The sequence below is a fragment of the Anopheles merus genome, chromosome 2L, assembly GCF_017562075.2.
Source record: "Anopheles merus strain MAF chromosome 2L, AmerM5.1, whole genome shotgun sequence".
Taxonomy (NCBI): Eukaryota; Metazoa; Arthropoda; class Insecta; order Diptera; family Culicidae; genus Anopheles; species Anopheles merus.
In genome coordinates this window covers 53,200,622-53,208,164 of record NC_054083.1, presented here as the reverse complement: position 1 = coordinate 53,208,164, position 7,543 = coordinate 53,200,622, and the positions used below count along the sequence as shown (strand labels likewise).

Sequence of the window (7,543 nt, the reverse complement as noted above, 5' to 3'; positions counted from 1 at the left end):
AGATGCAGGCGACGACGCTCGTTTCCTGTTTTCCTTTTTCGAAAAGAACCCTTGATGCTCGATTTTTCCTAATCCGGTTTTGCGTCCCAGAACGGACGTCGACTAACGGCGAGTCTACTTCTACCGCTTGACAGTGCTGATGGTGGAGGCTCTCACCACCATTCTTTCGCCCGGGCTGCGCGTGGCAGCTTTCCCATGGTTACCGTATTCCGATTATGGCACAATTTATACGGCTACTATAATGCTCTGTCCACTCTTCGTCTCGAGGCGTGCCGTTTTTTTCCAGGGGGAATTTGAGAAGGATTCGTACGGAAAGGCAAACCAGCCCACCAGCCCACTGTCACAAAATCCGCACATTGAAATTTTGACATAAAGAAATGGTACACATGAAAGAGAAGGGGTGGGCAAAAAAATGGAAAGTGCCCGAAACGATGATAACGAGATTACAGAACTTTTCACTTAGGAAGCCAGCGAAGGAAGAGCTTAGGGCCAAACCATGACGAGCTGTATATGTGTGTGTGTGTCTTTCTCCCCCGTTTTCGATGCTTTTTGTTGCGTTTCGGTTGCGATTGCCGGGATATCGGCGGCCGTACGGGAAAGAGCAACTCCCCAAATCCCACGTCACGATTATATCATAATGTATGTGCGCACCTTGTAATGAAACCATCGACCGGGGTGTGTGAGAGCGCACTGGAGCGAAGGCAAAGGGCACTGACTTCTGCCCGCCTCAGCTGATTAAAGATCAGGAAACCGCCGGCGCGCACGGGACCGAATGTACAAAGAATGAAGCAATCATCCGTCGAATAAATTCTGTAGGCTCTTTGCCGAACGGATACGACGGCGGAGGGCCTATGTTCCCTTGGCACAAACGAAACGCATAACGCGCACACACCGGGAACGGGAGGGGGAGGAGGAGGAGAGAGACGTGTTGTGTGCCATTGAGCCTTCCTTCCTTTGCCGACGGTGGCGGAGACGGTTTCAGAAGAGCTTACTTTCGGCGTACTTTATGCTTCCCTTAGGTTTCCTTCTTCTTGCTTATACACACACATACATCCGAGAAGGCAACGTGGAGCATCCGCAGTAAGCTTCGCACAAGGGATTAAGAACAATTTGTTCCGCGAAACGGCTGCGCGCTGCAAAGCAACCGCCAACCCTTTTGGCTTTGGCGTCGAAGGTGGCTTTGCAGTCGCGCCTCTCGACGAGTGCAGCTGCACTCGCTGCGAACGGCGAAAGAACGGAACAATGTAGGCGCAGAAACAGGACGCTTCACCGTTCAGGAGGGGTGACTTTCGGGGGAGGATGGTTGGTTGGTTGACGCCGAGACGGTTTCCAAACGGTGCCTCGAAGCATTCACGCAGCAACGCGCACATTCGATTCTCTCGAGCAGAAGGCCCCGCGACCGTGTGCAGATAACGACGCGGTGTCGGGGGAAAAAAGACAGAAGAACTGGATAAACCGGTTCTAAGCCACCCCAGCGACCGTGTGTGTGTGTGTGTGTGTGTCCGTTCGGGATGTGGAGCTATGTGGAGAAAAAGCGGCAGCTCACGCACTCGCTACCCCTTATTTTAACCCCGTTCCCTTGTCCCGAACGCTCCTCCCGAATGTCCACAAGAAGGAAGAAGGATGCTCTCAGCCCAACAACAGCAGCAGCTGAGAAACACGCCACGATAGAACGCTTTTGACCGATCGCGGGGCTGCGTTGCTCTCTTCATTGACTCCTCCGCCCTTGTGTTGGAGGTTCCTTTTCTCCGTCTCTTCTTGCTCATGTCGAGGCTACCAAACAACACACACCCGCCGCCTTCGTAAATAGTTTCCATATTCTCTGCTTCCCATCTTCCCATTTTCTTGGCCTTCATTTCGCGTTCGTTCGCGTTTGTATGTTACATTTTTTTCTCTCTCGTGTTATCCATTTCTTAACGACGTTCTTTCCGCCCTGACCGCCAGAGCATGATTGGGTATGATTTCACCTTCCGAAATTTCAGGCCCAGCCCGTCAGCCAGAAGACCAAAATATTCTTGTCTGCACACGAATGGATGGTCTTTACATGTTGGCTCGTTCCTTTTTCCATCGGGTGAGGCTTTTTCGTCTGTTTATTTGTATGTATGTGTGTGTGGCCGTGCGTCATGCAGGGAAAGGAATCGGACACATAAATATATGTACGTCTACCTTGAAATTAAAAATAACACACCAAAAAAAAGGTTAATCATCCGTAAACCGCAAACCCTGTCCGCTCTTTCACATTCTGCACAGGGGAGTCCACGGGTCCTGCAGGCAATCTCGTGGAGCTGAGGTGTGTCTCAGCCACCACCATCACCACTACCACCTCTTCACCGCATGGAATGCTGTAAAACATACCACCACACGACGCCATTCACCAGTTTGCTGGGGTTGCTCCCGCTGGAGGGCTTCTTTGTTTACTTCTTCGTTCGCGAACGGTCACACGGTGGGGGGCGAAGGGCCAGGCACGACGGTGCTGCGTCCCCGGCAAGAACTCGCGGGGCCAATCAGGCACGTACACTACATAAAATAGTTGGATGTGAGCGCGGCCGCGGCTATCATTCTTTCACTCTTCTTCTGCCGCCACTGTCCAAAGCCTACTCTGTGGACGGCGAAAGATCCGACGCAAACATCATTTCCAGCGATTGCTTGGACGGGGTGGCCACTTTCCTCGCCACAGTACTGCTTCTTCTTCTTGGTGCAACCCGAGAAGAGAAAAGTTCTTGGAGCTCGTCCGTGTATGATCCACCTCCCCCCCCCCCTCACCCAATCAGTTGGACCTCCAAAGGGAAAGTTGCTCCAGAAGAGGTGGTGAGTGTATTTGGCCAAACAGAAAAAAAAGTCTGGACCCACTAGTCCCTCCGAAACGACCGCGAACGGGCAGCAGGACCACTGCACTGTGCTTCTTCTGTGGACCAGCCTTAACACACAAACACAACGACACACGAACGGCACGAGTTTTCGGTGGTTTGTGTCGATCGCAACCAATCCAGTGTGTGTGTGTGTGTATGTGCTCACAACCGGAAGGCAGGTGGCTGGCTTTGGCGCTTTTCTTTTCGATAGTTTCTTCGTGCTTGGGACGCCGAGTTCGACCGCCCTACGGTTTTCATTATTTGTGCTTTTCCTTTGTTACAAGTTTTGAAGTCGCCTCTTTTTCGGAGTGCGTTTTCGGTGGAACCATGCAACCGAACCTTCGGTGCCAATAACCTCTTCTCCTTCACGGTTCTTTTTGGTGGTGTGTCTCACACAGCATCCAGTGGGCGAGAAGTCCAGAAGAATGGCTGCAGCTGCAGTCTGAAGACGATTTTTTGTTTGTGGGACGACCTATGGAGGCAAACCCTTTGGAGCCCACTCCTGGTCCTGGTTGTGTGTGCTGCGTTCTGGGTGATTGAACGTGAACAGGGAACCGATTATTTGGTGGTCATTATTTTTGGTCGAATAATTTCCCCTAGGGGGCCAATTGGGAAATTATCGAACGAGAAGAAACACAACCGGGCAGAGAGAATGAAGAAGCAAACAAAGAAACGATGTGTACATCGGTTCGAGCGTTTCTCTACAATATTCCAGCCACCGCATGGAAAAGGGATAATAAAATGTGAGCACTCTAAAAGTTACACCGTTTGTGTGGGCTTCAAAGGAATCGAAACGTCGGTGTCGGCGGGTTACACAGAAGCGGTGAGTGTGTTTGGAGAGGTAATTGAATTTAACAATCATCTGCAGAGGGGATTTATGTGGCACGGGAAGCCTCACATCCCGGCGGCCCGTAATACCGCGTGACGTTTGGTATCGTATCGATTATTTATTTAAACGGCAAATCCCGAAAAAAAAAACCCCGGAAACCTACAGGCATTTCTAGCCATTCCACACCACTGAAGCGCACCTAATTCACCGCCGCCCAACACCATAATCGGGCGCTTTTTATTACACCACGCGCTGGGGCTTCCGATTAATCAACTAATTTAGCGTAACGAGCAAGCCCCGATGCGCTAGAGTTACAGATCCGCGCGAACGCAGCAAGCGCGCACAGCGAAGCTCCCCTCATATCGCGCACAGAAAGGAGCAACGAAGGAGTCCCACCGCTGTTCCTTTGCGGGTTTCAAATCTCATTCACTGTGTACGGGGGACGGGGTGACGACGACTCGGCTCGCTTCCTGCCCGAGACACTTCTTTTAGGTGCCCCCTGCAACTGCACTGCAACAAGTAACCGAATCCGTTTCATCCAATTACACCGACCTGCGCGCAAATGGGGCGGATGTCAGGCAGTGGGACTTTCTTGCCCGCACTTTTGAGGAATTGATGAAGATCCTGGGTTTTTGTTTTCAACGCTCCAGAGTCGATGAGGCGATCCAGCCTTTTGGTGTGTTTTCCAACCATAAGGCGGACGGCGGACCACCCATACACGCAGCGTTTGGGCGTTCGTTAACCGCAAGTGTTGAAAAATCGATTACAAAGTTGGATTTCAACCTTTTTTTTACCATCTGGTAGTGGTACTGTTGGGTGGAAAAATATCATTTTTTCCCCTCCACCACAAGTCGTCCTTTTATCGCGCGAGTGGGGTCCCTTTATCGCAACAGGGCACCACAACAGTATTGTTTTCCGAGGGTTAGTCTACCCACCCAAATTTGACACCTCGGTTGAGTCGTGGTCTATTTTTTTTACTGTTTGTGCTTTGGCACAGTCGGTTGCAGTAGTGTATGGCTCGTGAAAAACATGGTCCACCGATGGCCAGCCAGTAGTAAACATCAATTTCTTCCAAGCCGTTGTTTCGTGTTTTTCAAAAAAAAAACGCCCAAGCACGGCAACAGACGCACGGCGTTGTGTTGTTTCGTGGAAATGATCCCCAATATTCTCATCCCTCCGCTCCCGTACACCCGTCCCTTTGCTTTGGTGTGTTCCACGGGGTTTGAGTTGTTCCACTCGAAACGAAGCAAAACATACAACACCATTACGCTCGCGTGTACACACAAACACAGGCGGAGCCAAACGCCGCACAACGCCGAGCGACCGAAAATCACATCCAAGAGCGCGTGGAAAATTAATCCCCAACTGCTGCTGCAGGTCGTCGTCGTTCGGGATGACGTACGTTCTGCCGGTCCGGCTAGAAGATCGCAGCAACTGTATGGGGAAAGTCTTGAGGCTTTTTGAGCATTCATCATAAACGATGCAATAACCCCACCGGGGTGCGGTCAAGTCAAGTGTGGAGGGCAAGTTGTGACTCCCTGTTGCAGCAGGCCAGCTAAGGTGAGTTCTTGCCGACCTAAGCAGAGGGATCTATTTCGATTTGTGACAACGCACATCACCTCAAGCGTGACCGGCTAATGGTCGCTGATGGGTGTCTGCCGACATTAGAACCCCACCGTGGGTTGATTAGAATATCACATTGGCGGCGTGGCGACCATCTTCCGGGTGTTTGCTCGGTGCCTCGCCAGTGACACACGCGATCGTGTTGGAGTTTGGCCGGCCAACTTTTCGTACACCCTATAGGGCACACACACACACACACACACACAGCCACACGAGCCGGTTGGATGGAGCACATGGCATAAATTTCTATTTTCGTTCCGCATCCGACACAACACCACACAACCACGACGACTACGGCACAACTACGATGCGATGGCGTTGGCCGCGATGAACGCACGCCGAACCACCAGAACACGGACGGTGTGTCTTTGGAACAACCCGACGACGACGACAACGACGACGGTGACGGCGACGGTGGCATGTTTCCTGCCCCTCCAAAAAAAGAAAACCCCCCGTCTTTTCGACTTTCTTCCAAATTCTCGACTTCGATCCTCCTCCTCCTCCTTCTCCTGCAACACACGCAAGTCGCGCAATCGGAGCGCAATCGAAAATAAAAAATGATCCAATTTTTCGACCTTTTTAATTTGGCGGTGGCGGCAGTTCCTCTTGTCGGTGGCCTTTTCGCTGGTCACAGCGGTAGAGATGTGTTTTCCTGTTTTGTGTGTGTGTTTTTTTTTTGTGTGTCCATTGGTGAAACGGAAGGGGCAGGATGTTTTTTTTTTCGGAGTGACACAAATTTGACCTCGCAAACCGAACCGAACCGGGACATGGTGACGATCGCCTCGTGTCGTTGGAATCTTTTTCTTGCGGATTCAATCGTGCCTGTGCACCACTCGCGGGGCACACCTGTAATTGCTTCCTCGCAAGTGCGATTGTGTCATGAAGCTGCAACGTGCAATTTAGCATCATTTTCACATGGCGATCTTATTACTCACGCCTCACCGAAGGGCCCACCGAAGAGTAACGGAGAGGCCTATCGATCGATCGCAATCAACCCAGTGCGATCGGTTTCGAAGGGGGTATGACGTTGTGGATCTCTCCGCTTCCGCGCCATGCGCGTTATTAGCACGACCCGCTCTTCCCAGGCCGTCGATGACACGATCGTCATGTTTATTCATTCAGTCCAGGCCCAGGCATCGTTGTTGGGGTGGGGTGGGCATTAATTTATGCAATCGCTAAACCGCTCCACGGTATGGTTCCGTTCTACCGCAAATTTGTTGCCTCGTTTTTTTTTGTTCGTTTTCGCAAAGTGGTCTTAGTAGCCATTTGCAGCCGTCACAGCAACTCGCGGAGAGAACCGAAGCAAGGGACAGCATAAGGTGAGATGAGTGTGGCAGATTAAAGTGAAGCTGTACGGCCAAAGTCCACCACTGTCCAGCAAAATGTCTGCCTTTTTCGAAGAGTCAAAATAAAGGCACATTAACTTGAACCCACACACACACTCGTTTGGGGCGTCTTTCAATAGACGCTGGAAAGAGCGCGATGTTTCTCGTTTATGGCTTTTTATTATTGGTTTACGATCGTCGGGCGCTGCTAAAACGTGGAATGAACCTTCCCAAAATGGACCTATGGTGCCGGGCGTCTAAGAAGGTACCCAACCGGCATGGTCGGTGTGATCTCACTTGTTTTGGAACCACCACAAAAAAGAGAAATTTCACACACAAATTTGGAGAAGAGTTCTTGTTGCGGCACAAAAAAAAAGCAACAAACTGTTAAAGTTCATCAGACGATCATATCCCCACCCGAAAAAGCCACGCTTAACTTCTGACTTCATAAAACACGGGCAACAACCGCTCCCGGTGGTAGTTGGTCCCACTTGATCCCTCGGTACGGTTGCTCTTCAACGTTGCTATCACATTACGCGCCGCCCCAAACAAAGTTGGCCCTGGAAAACTGACGCCGATCACTCTCTCACACACTAACACACCCGTACACAGTCGCACGCCGCTTGATGAAGAAGGGAGCAATGTTCTTTGCGGCTTAATTTGACCACAAAGCACGCTCGAGATCTCGATCAATCATAACGAACACACATACACACACACACACACACACACACACACACATACACACACGCATGTCTGACGCAATGGCAGCAGGTTCGAACACTTGAAGAATGCTTGTACCGGAAACGGCCATTACCCTTTTTTTTTGAAAAATCTGAATGGCCGACGGATGTGCAGGATGCGTCGTCTTCTGTTGTCTGCAGACTGCTTGTACTGCTTCTGCTGCTGCTGCTACT

General features: G+C 51.0%; 1 protein-coding gene across 1 annotated transcript in view; it reads left to right on the top strand.

Moving 5' to 3' along the window:
* LOC121594746 (CLIP-associating protein) overlaps positions 1–7,543 on the top strand; it is a 155,301-nt gene that overhangs the window by 117,666 nt on the left and 30,092 nt on the right. The gene's annotated exons all lie outside the window — the stretch shown is intronic.